We start from the raw sequence: 14321 nt of genomic DNA, 5'->3' as shown, positions 1-14321 counted from the left end.
TAAATGAAATGAAAAAATGCCTTGGACTGCCTTGAACCCTTGCCCTGCAACATGAAAAGACTCCCTTTGCAGCTAAGCTATTGTGATTTAATTGTTTATTAAGTGTAGTTCATGTATATTTATAACTTCTAAAGGATAAATCATTTATGCACAAACTGTTTAAAATTCTGAAGGATAAATCATTTATGCACAAACTGTTTAAAATTGTGTCTCTAAATTATGCTGAACATGCAATATTATGTTAAATACTGGTATGCATTGGATTTGATCCTTTAAAGTTTATTACATGTTGAATGAATATACGTGCAATGTTATTTTGAATTAGTATACATGTATTTTTTATGATTCAATATTGAGCACATTTGCATTATTAAGTATGTTTATGCAAGGATTATTTTTTAATATTAAGTGATTAATATAATTTTATTAAATTAGAGAATAGCCACAACATCTTTAATTGAGTAAAATTATATGATAAAATTATAATCACATTAGAAATATTATTTGTGATTAATCATATGTAATGTGATGAAATCTACCCACAGGAATTTTATTATATTTGTAAGATTAATTAGGATAAAATATTAAATTATATTTCTTAATTTACCCACAGGAATTAAGGAAAAGAACATGATTTAATAGTTTTATCATAAAGTTGCATGATGAATCTAATTGAGTAGGACTTTAGTCCACAAGCAAGTTTTGTGTCACTAGATTCATATATTGAGACATGATTTGCATTGGCAAAACATGACATTTGTTTAGTCTCAAATTTTCTTAATGAGCATGTGTGTTTGTTTGCAGTTTCACAATCTATGAATATTTCTTGTGACCTTTCCATTTTGAAAGGTGATAATTATAAGGTTTGGAAGGAAAGAGTTCTCCTTCATTTGGGCTGGATGGATATTGACTATGCTATAAGGAAGGATAAGCCACCGGCTATTACTGAAACTAGCGAACCTGATACTGTTGATCTTTATGAAAAGTGGGAGAGATCTAATCGTCTCTCCGTTATGTTCATAAAAACCAACATATCCGCTAGTATCCGGGGTTCAGTTGACCAGCATGATAAGGTCAGGGATCTGTTGAAAGCCATTGATGAACAGTTTACGACCTCTGAGAAGTCGCTTGCTAGCACACTCATTATGCAATTCTCTTCCATTAAGCTTACTGGAACGAGAGGTGTGCGTGAACATATCATGCGCTTAAGGGACATAGTGGCTCAATATAAAACCCTGAAAGTTACCATGTCTGAATCCTTCCTGGTACATTTCATTTTGTGCACCCTACCTCAACAGTATACACCCTTCAAAATCTCCTACAACACACTTAAGGATAAATGGTCTATTAATGAATTGATGACCATGTGTGTTCAAGAAGAGGAGAGATTGATAATGGAAGAGGGTGAGAAGGTAAATTTGACTACTTCTACTTTTGGAAAGGATAGGAAGAAGTCTGTAGGCACCAATAAAGGAAGGATTTCGACTCAACCAACAATTAAAAAGGAGTCAAAGTGTTTCTTCTGTAAAAAGAAAGGACACATGAAGAAGAACTGCCCCAAATTTAAAAGTTGGTTTGAGAAGAAAGGTACACCATTTACTTTCGTTTGTTATGAATCTAATATGATTAATGTGAATCATAATACATGGTGGATTGACTCTGGTTCTACAATCCATGTTTCTAATACCTTGCAGGGTATGGAAAGCCTAAGGAAGCCAGTGGGAAGTGAGCAGTGCATCTACTCAGGGAGTAGGATGAGCTCGCATGTAGAGGCCATTGGAACGTGCGTCTTAGTTTTAAGTAGTGGCTTTAAATTACATTTGGAGAAAGTTTTTTATGTTCCTAGTTGCTGTAAAAACTTAATTTCTGTTTCTAAACTTGCACCTTTGGGATTTTATTTTAATTTTACAAACTTTGGTTTTAATTTACTAAATAAATATGAAATTATTGGTTGTGGTCAATTGGTTGATGGTCTTTATTCGATTGAATTGAAAAATGACGCTACTTCTATGCACGTTTCTGTTGGGTTAAAACGATGTATTGTGAATGAAGAATCCTCTATGTTGTGGCACCAGAGATTAGGACATATCTCTATTGAGAGAATCAAGCGATTAGTAAATGAAGGAGTACTTAGTACTTTGGAATTCACTGATTTTGAGACTTGTGTAGATTGCATTAAGGGTAAGCAAACTAACAAGTCTAAAAAGGGTGCAAAGAGGAGTTCTAATTTATTAGAAATCATACATACAGACATATGTTGTCCAGACATGGATGCAAATAGTCCAAAATACTTCATAACCTTTATAGATGATTATTCACGATATATGTATCTCTACTTACTTCATTCTAAGAATGAAGCTTTAGATGCCTTTAAAGTTTTTAAGGCTGAAGTTGTGAAACAATGTGGAAAACAAATTAAGATCATGAGATCAGATAGAGGTGAGGAGTACTATGGTAGATACACAGAGGATGGACAAGCACCAGGTTAATTTGCGAAATTTCTTCAAGAACATGGGATTGTTGCCCAATACACTATGTCTGGTTCTCCGGATCAGAATGGTGTGGCAGAACGAAGAAATCGAACCTTATTAGACATGGTGAGAAGCATGAGGAGTAATGTAAAGCTTCCTCAATTTTTGTGGATTGATGCTCTTAAGACGGCTGCGTATATATTAAACCGATTTCCGATCAAGGTTGTCTCAAAGACACCTTTTAAGTTATTCAAGGGTTGGAAACCAAGTTTGCGACATATACGCGTTTGGGGATGCCTGTCTGAAGTAAGAATTTATAATCCACAAGAGAAGACACTAGACCCTAAGACTATTACTGGGTATTTCATTGGATATGCTGAAAGGTCTAAAGGGTATAGGTTCTATTGTCCATCCCACAACACTAGGATTGTGGAATCAAGGAATGCAAAGTTTCTTGAAAATGACTTGATCAGTGAGAGTGATCAATTTCAGAACATTTCTTCTGAAAGGGATCACTATGAAGCTGAACCTTCTGGGAAAAGTAATAGGTTGGTAGTCATTCCCACCCCTTAAGTTAAAATGGGTGTTAGACAACCAGTGATTGAAGTTCCACAAGCTGTTGAAAGTGATCATGTAGATCAAGTTGTTTGTGAGGAACAACATGATGATATTGAAAAAACTGGTGAAGAACCAGTTGAACAAGTTCCTCAGCAAGATGACCAAACAACATTAAGAAGATCTACTAGAGTAAAAAAGACAGCAATTCCTAGTGATTATGTAGTGTTCCTACAAGAATCAGACTACAACATTGGAGCCGAAAATGATCCTGAGATGTTTTCACAAGCCATGAGTTCTAAGGAATCAAATTTGTGGTATAATGCTATGAGGGGTGAGATGGATTCTATGGCATCTAACCAAGCTTGGGATCTCGTTGAGTTGCCTGTTGGTGTAAAAACCATCGGATGTAGATGGGTCTTTACAACAAAGAAAGACTCAGAAGGCAACATTGAGAGACATAAAGCAAGACTTGTTGCTAAAGGATTCACTCAAAGAGATGGAATCAATTACAGAGAGACCTTTTTCCCTGTATCTAAGAAAGACTCTCTTCGAGTAATTCTGGCATTAGTAGCTCATTTTGATCTTGAGCTGCATCAAATGGATGTGAAAACGGCGTTCCTGAATGGTGATCTAGAAGAAGAGGTTTACATGAAACAACCTGAGGGACTCTTATCTAGTGTTGGTGAGCACTTAGTTTGCAAGCTTAATAAGTCCATCTATGGATTGAAACAAGCCTCCCGCCAGTGGTATTTAAAATTTCATGAGGTCATTTCTTCATTTAGCTTTGAAGAGAATGTCATGGATCACTGTATATACCAGAAGGTCAGTGGGAGTAAGATTTGTTTCCTTGTATTATACGTAGATAATATTCTGCTTGCGACTAATGATAAGGGTATGCTATATGAGGTGAAACAATTTCTCTAAAAGAACTTTGATATGAAGGATATGGGAGAGGCATCTTATGTCATAGGCATAAGGATCCATAAAAAAAGATCTCGAGGCATTTTAGGCTTGTCTCAAGAAACCTATATCAACAAATTTTTAGAGAGATTTAATATGAAAGATTGTTCACCAAGTGTAGCTCCCATTGTGAAGGGTGACAAACTTGCTTTGAGTCAATGCCCCAAAAATGATTTTGAGCGGGAACACATGAAAAATATTTCATATGCTTCAGCAGTTGGAAGCCTTATGTATGCTCAGGTTTTCACTAGACCTGATATTGCATTCGCTGTTGGAGTCTTGGGAAGATATCAAAGTAATCCAGGTATTGACCACTGGAAAGCTGCAAAGAAAGTGATGAGATATCTTCAAGGAACAAAGGATTATATGCTCATGTACAAACAAATTGATTGTCTGGAAGTGATTGGCTACTCCGACTCAGACTTTGCTGGTTGCGTTGATTCACAAAGATCAACATCTGGATATATTTTATGTTAGCCGGTGGAGTTGTATCTTGGAGAAGTGCCAAGCAAACCTTAACTGCTACTTCCACTATGGAGGTTGAGTTCGTTTCTTGTTTTGAGGCTACCTCGCATGGTATATGGTTGAAGAGTTTCATATCTGGCCTTAGAGTTGTGGACTCTATTGCTAGGCCATTAAAGTTGTATTGTGACAACATTACTGCAGTGTTTATGGCTAAAAATAACAAAAGTGGAAGTCGAAGTAAGCACATCGACATCAAGTACTTAGCCATAAGAGAAAGTGTTAAAGAAAAGAAAGTGGTCATTGAACACTGAGTTGATGATTGCTGATCCTTTAAGGCATGCCACCCAAGAATTTTAAGGATCATGTAGTACGAATGAGACTTGGTTCCATGATGTAATTTCATTGTACGTACATTTGTTATTTTTAATGAAACTTTTATTCAGTTAGATATTTTCTCATATGATTTTGTGCACATATTTATTTATTTTGAGAAAAATCATTCGGTTTAGATATAGAATAAACATATGGTTTATTCATTAAGTTGAGAGCTAGTGTTGAGAGACTTGATATATTGTGGTACATGGAAGATACTACTCATCATCAGAGGACCTATCGCCATGACTCATATATTATGTTTCTTGTTATGGTTGATGTTGAGTTAAATGGACCAAGTGAGAGAATGTTCGAAGCCCACGTTGCATTCACGTTCCACGTTCTTTTTATATTCTATTATTTTGGAAAATTTAGTTATTTCTGAATCTGATCCATTTTCCATCCACATTCAACCCATATCTTTGCAAATATATTTGCAACCACCTTCAGTAACAAATCACGTACCCATCCTTTATCTCACGTACTGATAATTTCTTATCTCACGTTCTGATAACAAGTTGAGCTCTGTGATGGACAAACTCTATAAATAGGATGGGGTGCTATTAGTTTTGTATCACCAAACCCACTTCTCTATTCAGAAAAAATACACCATCTATTCAGAGTGAGTAAGGGTCTGGAATAACAAAATTGTCTTTCAGGTTCGTGTGTGCGCCGCTTCACGTTCAATTTGCAATGGCTGGAGGTACACTTGTAATATTTTTAATTTCCGTTGTTTGATCTGAATATGTCATTTAAATTGATTTGCATGTTTATATCAGTATATGTATATTTTTACATGTCCTACTTGTTAACAAAACAGTTACACAAAGATAGCACAAATCCCTAAACATCCCTAATCTTGAGCATGTGAATGATTTGTTTAACCTGTGGCCCTAGCAAATTAAAATCAAATAAAATGCCAGTCCACTTAAATATGAGCTTATTTGGATCAATTTAAATTGTAGGTTTGTATTTTTTTTTTCTTCACAAGTATCCTTTTCTTGAATTAATCTTGTTTGATGCATGTTTTCTTATATTTTCTGTTAATCTTATGTTAGGCACTTTTCATTTTTTTATTTATATAATTTTACAACTTTTGAAATACTTTTTAATTTTTCAAATTTATACATATTTATTCCAAACTAATCCAGTGATCTGTCGTCTAAAAGGATTAGACATGGACCAGACAAAAATGAAGTCTATTTAATTAACAGGTTAGCTCAATTCAATATATTTAAATGGAACCCAACATGGATTAGACTAAACGTACGTACTAAGTTGGCTTGTTTCTCGCTTTTATCCCTAATGTTTGTTCATAAGTAACCTTAGATCCTAGCTAAGATGTTCATGATGACAACCATAGCTCACGTAATGAATCCAACGTGAACATGTATTATATGTGAACAATCTTATTACATTTAAGGGATAATGTCTCCTTAAGCACTCCACCTATCACATCCTTCTATGTCTAGCTAGTCACACTAAGTACCCTCATAATACAGGAAGATAAATCTTGGTCATTGATCCAAGGTAAAGCAAATGGACATTTAATAGCTTTTTCGCATTCCATATTTAGACGCGAAACATTGATTAACACCAATTATAGGTGTTCTTAAACTCATCCAAATCCAATAAAAAATGTCAAAGTAAACCCAAAGAACCAAAAATCGAATAAATTAATTTTTTTATTTATTAAATTAGATCAAATTGTAAACTTGATTTTGAAAATCAATCCAATTTGATCTAGACTAAACTTATACATACATGTATGTTTTTATTTATAAATTTCTGATACTACTCATATTTGTATTTTTATATCATTACTCATCAATAGAATAGCATATCACAAGGCTATTATTTTTAATATTATATACTATAAGATATTTTAAATTTTTAATCATTACACCAATTAACTCGATGAATGTGTGATGTCTACTTAAAACATGTTATTTTTATTTTATTTTAAATTCGTTGGAACATATTTTAGAATATAGTGTAAGATGAAATAGTAAAAAACACAGTATTTGGAAATTATAATAATTGTAAGTAAAAAAATATAATTAAAACACACGACCACATTTCTGTAAATAACTTAATTTTGCATTTTCAAAATTTACTGATAAATTCTCACAATTTTCCTCACTCAAGAACGTGAGACTTAGCCGTTCATTTTTTTTAATATTTCAAAATGAAAAGCATACTTCCTGCTCTTTCATATGGTTAGCAGTAGGGATACGTGTTGTTTGGCAAGTAACCTCTCTGCTAGAAATGTAAGGATCTACATCGGTCGAAATGCTATTTCTACGTCGGGCCAGGCACCGTCTTTGCTACAGGTGTCGTTGTTTCCCGACAACGATTACGACGGTGCACCCATACCCGTCGTTGTAATAAAAAATGGCAACGTCAGACCCACTTTAGGACAGTCATCGTAAACATGAAAGCAACGATGAGTATTGATTAATATCCGTCGTTGTCTTAAGCTTTCAACGTCGCGGTTGTCATAAACGCCGCCGTTGTATTCAGCATATCAACGTCGTTTATACATAAATGTCATCGTTGTAGGTTACTCATCAACGTCGTGCATGGGTAAACGCCGTCGTTGTAGTAATGACTTCAACGTCGGCCATTAACATAGGCTGTCGTTGTTTTCATCATTTTCAACGATGTTGTGTATGTCCCACTGTCGTTGAGTTTGTTGGTGTCAACGTCGGGCTGCCAAAGAACGTCGTTGTACTACGTTCATCATACGTTCATGACGGCTGTACTTGTGACCGTCGTTGTATTGGTCAACTCAATAGATAACGACGAGTCTTGTGTTGACCGTCATTGAATTCCAGACCCTGCATAACAAAATTTGGGTTAACCCGTTTAAGCGGAAAACATAATTAAAATTTAAACAGACAAGGGGTCAAGAGCAACCAACACTGTGTAAAACATGTCTCTATGTTGAACATCAAACGCGCCACATAAAAACTTAAATAATTACGTAATTGCCACCGTGTTGACAACAACGACGAGTTCTTCAACACCGTCTTAAAAACTGTGTCGTTGAAAGGCCTTTTTCTAGTAGGGCCTTTTCCAGTAATGCATTGCCGTAAAAATGTTTTAATTCAAGAGTTCTAGCTCACCTTTTTTTGCTTAAGCAGGATACATCAACTTACCACGTGTAAATGGTAAGAATTTGATTTCTGGCAATGGATGGGTATTATTCCTCTCTAATTTTTTTATTCCTTCTCTCCTTCCCTTTTGTAAAGCCAACTGTGAGAGCCTTCTCTTCTATAAACAATGAACCGTGTGTGGAGTATTGTTGTTTCCATTAATAGCATGTAACTTAATTAGTCAACTCTTCTTTGATAATATTTTTCTTTATCCACAATCATAAGGCTTAAACTTGAAAGATTACTTAAAACAATTAAACTTAATTAGTTCCACTCAAACTAACCTAATTAACACATCAAAAATTGCCAAATGATGGAACTTCTTAATGTATATTATCATTTCACTCATTTGCCTTACAAGTTGTATACAAATTTACGGGCGATGATGGATTCGACTCCAGAAAATGTGAGTAAAAAAAGTTTTGTTGATTTTGTTTTCTATCTTATTATTTGACTCAACTAAATTTTGAAGTTTCGTGTGAATAGATACATTGCTCAAATCCACGAAACCGTTGTTTACCATGACCAAACGTATTGCTCGAACAACTTCAAAACACGTTAATTTATAACCATTTGGTAATATATAATTAACCAAAACCCTCCACTTGTTATTGAAAAATGTGGTCAAAGCCTTTGGAAACAACATAGAACAATAGGAATTAATCGTATTCATATAATTGTTAACGATAACCTTTTCTTTTGGGTAATACAATGCTTTGAGTTTACATATCACCGGTCAATATTATATAAACCCATAAATTTTAAATTTTTAAATCGTTGGTTTAATTCATTTTTATATTATGTATATTAATGAAAATTTTAATTACAATACACTCACTATATATATATATATATATTATTCAATCATAAATTGATACGTATGAAAATGTTGTTAAATTTTGTATGATTATTTTAAAAATCATATTTAAATAATTTTAATTAGTTGACGGTATAAAAATTTTAGACTGATAATTTATAAAAAAATAAACTCTTTATTAAAACTAAAACCATTTAAATCATTTTCTCCTTATATAAGGACTTTCTCCTCTTGGAAGAATATTATCTATTGTGGAATTACTAGAAACGCTTACGAACAAAAAAAGATATATTTGGAAAATATAAACACTAAAACTTTTCTAAAATATAAAAAACAACAAAGCATACATTGCTAAAAAAATGATTTTCTACGACGGTCCTAAACAACATACAAAGACGGTCATCGACTGTCGTAGAAGCTAACGTCGTTGAAAGTGTTAACTTTCAATAACGGGTAAGAACGCACCGTCTTAGAAAACAACAAGCTTTCAAAGACGGTACTTACGTAAACAACATCTTAGAAAACAACTAATCTAAGACGGTGTCACTACTGTAAAAAAAGTTTTCTACATTGGTTAAATTGTACATTCTACATCGGTTATTATCCATCGTTGTAGAAGACGTTAAAAAAGTATATACTTTCTCCGATAGTTCAATAAACAACCATTTTTTTAAAAAAAATATCATTCTAAGACGGTGGTTAAAAATCGTCTTAGAAGAGTACACTTTCTAAAATAATTTTTTAGAGAATCGTCTTAGAATGACTTTTTGTTAAAAAATTAAAATATATAGAGGATTCTAAGATAGTTTTGCAAAGAATCGTCTTAGAATGATTTTTTTTTTAAAATGTTTATTAGAGTGTCATTGGCAAGTAAGCGATCCTATAGAATTTTCCTAATTCATAGTGTTCTAAAAGGAATTTAATTCTATGATCAATAATACTTTAACATTACTTCCCTATCTCACTTGTTCCTAACCTGCTCAAAAATTGCAAAGGAAGAGTGGAAAGAGATAATATCTAGTACTTTCTACCAGTCTAATTGAACCAAGCAGTTTTAAATAGATAAGTAAAAGTTTCTAAACAATTATAATATGTTAGTTGTTCAATGAATATAACTAGATATCAATATAATGGTTTCTAAGTAAAATTTTATTTTCATTTAAATAATAGATTAAATTTAAAATAAAAAAGTATATGTCACCAACCTATGCAGAAGAAAGCCATCCCAGTGCAATGTTTTAGAGCACCCCACACTGAAACTTTTTTTGTCTTCCCTTCAAGAGATGAATTTTATTAGGCACAAAGTATGATCATGTTACCATAAGATTGGGATTTTCAGAATAAATTTTCAATTTTATAATAATTACCAAAATTGCGAGGTCATGTGATGGCACATGTATGTCTTCTAAGACGATTTTATGTCTTTATTACCAAGATCATACCACAAAGAGCAACACTCTTCACAAGTGGTGGCACATGTATGTCTTCTTCTTATGTCTTTATGCTCCTGGTATTCAATAAGGACATGTGAGAAATTAATCACTCAAAAAAATAAGGATTCATATGCTGTGAACAACATAATGTTAAATATTCTTTAGTATGAATGCTGCTTATTTATTAGATTTAATTTCCATACACTATATGGACAGTTTTTTATCAACAAACCATATAGTGGCACCAGTTTAAAAGTGCTCATAAAATGTTTTAGTCAAGTGAAAGACTCTAGTTTCTACAATGATGTGACACTTTGGTTTCACAGAGTTTTTACATGGAAATTATCATATTTAAATATGCATTTATAATTTTACATCGATCAAATCTTAGAAAGCAAATAATAGACTCCAAAAAATGCTCAAGTATATGTATGCTCATTTATAACCAAAAAAATCTCAATGCTTTAATTAATTTTTAGTCATTTTTTTACTAATAGAATCATCATACTATTAGATAATCCACAAGGTCAATTGCAGATATATGATTAAGTCAAAAAGCTTTAAGATGTGTGGTATGAGGGAAGGGGGCAGAGTGTACGAACAGGGAACGATGCTTATGTCTATAATCAAGCAAAATATGTATGATAGGTGTCCATTAGTTAAGAGGGTTTATCTAACGCAACTAGGCAAGATAATAAGTAGAAGGGGTAACTAAGTTAAATGTAACTGATATGCTATAAATAGGTGGGCTCAACAATTAGTTAGGTGGTTAGGAAGAGAGGACAATTCTGTTAGGAGGGATTGGGGTGCTCTTGAATATAACCCTGTGTACTTGAAATTCTTGGCTGTCATAGCCTTTGTTTTGAATAACAGTTCTTGGGTCAATTTTGTCCAATCTTCACTTTTTCTTCTCCTAAACTAGTTGAACCAATCAATGTAAAACAAACTCTAGACAAGAAACCATACCATTTTGCAGTCAAGATCAAATTTGCAATGCCTTGGCCTATAATACCACATCCAAATCCATCAGCTCCATACATTATACCCTGGAATTAGAATTACGCATTAAAATCAATACTCAACAAAAACTTCCCATAATTTGGTTGAAAAATGAAATGACCTTTCAGTCACTACCTTGTAGAAGTATGTTCTAAGTCTCTGTTATACAGAAAACCTATTTCCTGGACTTTCTACTTCAAATACACTACATAAAGAGAGCAAAATAGAAACTTAGATGGAAGCTTCTTCACACTCCAAAGACACAAAGCAGTTAAGACACAAGAATGGTATAATGAGTATAATGAGTAACCTGCTAGGCAAGGCTGCATAAGCTTTATGTATTCTACCAAGGAACCCACTAGATATTGATGGTTTCCCTATTCGAGCATAGGGTGCCAACATACCTACCAAAGCAACACTAACAACCAGCCCAACAAGAATATCTATAAGATACAACTCAAATTCGGCCCAAAAGTCTTTGCCTCTCTTTTGAATTTAAGCAAAAGTTGCACAACATGTATCGATGACAATCTACATATCCAAAATTATCCAACTATGCCAACAACAATACATGAATGATTTTCACAGATAGTAGAGACCAATTAGTCTTAATTCTTAAATGCTACCAGTTATAGCTTATATGATATGAAGAATACAACTCAACTTTTTTTATCATATAGATACCTTGTTACATAGGAAAGCTATTTTAGTACCATAATTTCTAGCATCCAAGATAGGGAAAGCAAACCAGGAGGTTCAACTATGTCCTAGCCTCTCCAATAAACAGAGCACATTAATATATAATAGTTGTCAAATGGTGAACACTTACTGACATATGTTATATAGAACAATCACAAAAATTGGATAACTCAAGGCACTGCAGTCTTGCCATATTCCAACTCATGGCCTATGTATATAGGCCTGTGTATTTGAAGTACACATGGATAGCCCCTCAAGAGCCTGAACTTATGGAGACAGCAAAACAAAACAAGTGAACATCAAATTCTTAAAAAAATAAATCTATCCATCAATTTAAAATTTGTGAGGAGTTCATGTAGGTCTTCAGCAACTCGTCTAACCATATTCCAACTCCAAGACAGGTATAGTAAAATAATGATGCATCTTAGAATGTTGAAATCTGAGGTGCTTAGATACATAATTTTAGGTGAAAATTTTATACCTGTCCTAAATTCTTAAATTCCTGATGACATTTAATGGAAACAAAGCATGAAGAAATGCTCAAATATTGAGATTAATAGTAGGCTTGCACCTTTCCCTTCACACTGTGATTGAAAATAACAAATAAAGGAACAAGTCCATTGACCAAGACATAAAACTAGTAAGAAAAAATATGGAGAACAAATGAGTTTCCAGATCCATAAAATTATGTAGCTCTAAATCATTTAATTAAATGCATTTCTTACATCTAAATGAGGCACAATTAATACAAATCTAAATGAAGACCTCGGTTCCAAAAAAAAGCAACAAAGCAAACACAAGGACCAAACAACGATGGAAAAAAAGAAGATAAAAGAGAATAACATGTTTCAATTTAATGTCACTAAAAAAATAAAAACAATAAAAATTATCTTAAAGTGACTTTTCATATAATAATTGTAATACTTTATAATAAGATAGGGTAATGCATCAGCTCTAACATTACGTTGTTCAAATAATACTCATTAAAGATATTTTCTAGCTCATATTAGATACTTGGTAAAACAGACATAGATGAATCAAATGCTAAGCTAATTGACATAAGCATACCAAAGTCACAAAGGAAACCAGGAAAGTACTAGGAAAATGCAAAGGCCAATTTCCTCTTACTTAATGATACAGATGAATTAGTGGCCTCCTCATAGACATTAGTCCAAGTCAAGGGCAAATCCTTCCTGATATGAGGATTGTGTCCATCAACACGTCCCATCTGCACATCAAGTACATTGAAAGTCATAGTATTAATTAATACTATTAATTAAGAAAAAAAAGTTACTTGCGCTTAAGTTGTATTGTCAAATAGTAATTCTAGAAAAAACCAATAACAACTTCATAAATATTTGATAGAATTTTCCAAATAGATTAGTTTTGCCTGATCTTGAGAGTAGGAAATCGACTTTTCACTTTTCAAAAATCATAGAATTCATCCTTGTTAACATGTTCATAGAATCAATGAATAACTAGCTACTAGAATCATTCCCAAAACTTATCTATCATACTTTCTCGATAGATAACCTGTTATTTTGCTCCTTTTGTCTTCGGTAGCTCTCCAGCTTTACATGCTAGATTTTGCTCTATTTTTATTTAAAATAACTTTTTATTAGAAGAAAACAACCATGGAAATAAGAACTGTCTAGGTGATACATGAGTGAAGTGACAAACTTCATGAGATCACAAGGACATGAATTGAATATGTCTTCAAATCATATAAGTAATAAAAGCTCAGTTAAGTATTGTTTATTTATATTAAGGACAAAAATAGCAGTGACCTTCATAGAAATGTGAGAATTCCCAAAAGGGTTAATCAAATTACAATATCTTTAATGAATAATATATTTGTGTGTCTGCATGTCTGTCTTATGTAGCTCATCACTTATCTTCAGCTCAAAATCTTTATCAAATCAACTACAACATAATTTCCATAGATTTCACACTACTATAAATGTGATGATTTGAAAGGGAAATATTAGTCCCATGCTTAAATAGATCCAAAGAAAGTCTGGACAGGTCCAAACATTATTACAACAAAAATTACAGTAACACAACAAACAACAAAATCAGATCATAGTGTAAAAAGTAGAAAGTAAAGAGTACAATTATTTTAATACGCCACAAACTTAACAATAGAAGGTAAAACTTGTTAGAAATAAAATTCATTAAAAAAAAATTAGAAGTAAAAAATACAACTAAGCCATAAATTTTAACTTGGGAACGTGGGTACTCATGTTCACCTTATTTTCTACGTATCATAATCCATTTCATATCTTTTTGAGCCATTTCATTCAAATTCAATAAGTTAGACTTACAATGATGAGATATTGAGATGTGAAGAAAAGTATATATACCTTTAGAGGCTGAATAGGCAGATAAA

The 14321-nt window shown here is 32.9% G+C and overlaps 1 long non-coding RNA gene across 1 annotated transcript; it reads right to left on the bottom strand.

Annotated features, from left to right (window-relative positions):
* Positions 1-6849: 6849 nt before the first annotated feature.
* LOC114370120 lies at positions 6850-13052 on the bottom strand. The gene is made up of 6 exons (XR_003657771.1): positions 11544-13052; positions 11369-11438; positions 11201-11280; positions 10169-10308; positions 10007-10070; positions 6850-7666 (listed from the first exon to the last, which is right to left on the bottom strand). It is a non-coding gene; the product is annotated as an uncharacterized LOC114370120 (long non-coding RNA).
* Between the last annotated feature and the right edge of the window lie 1269 nt (positions 13053-14321).

This window comes from Glycine soja, chromosome 10, assembly GCF_004193775.1.
Source record: "Glycine soja cultivar W05 chromosome 10, ASM419377v2, whole genome shotgun sequence".
Classification (NCBI taxonomy): domain Eukaryota; kingdom Viridiplantae; phylum Streptophyta; class Magnoliopsida; order Fabales; family Fabaceae; genus Glycine; species Glycine soja.
Note: the sequence above shows the minus strand (reverse complement) of the source record. Positions and strands in the feature narration are given on the sequence as shown.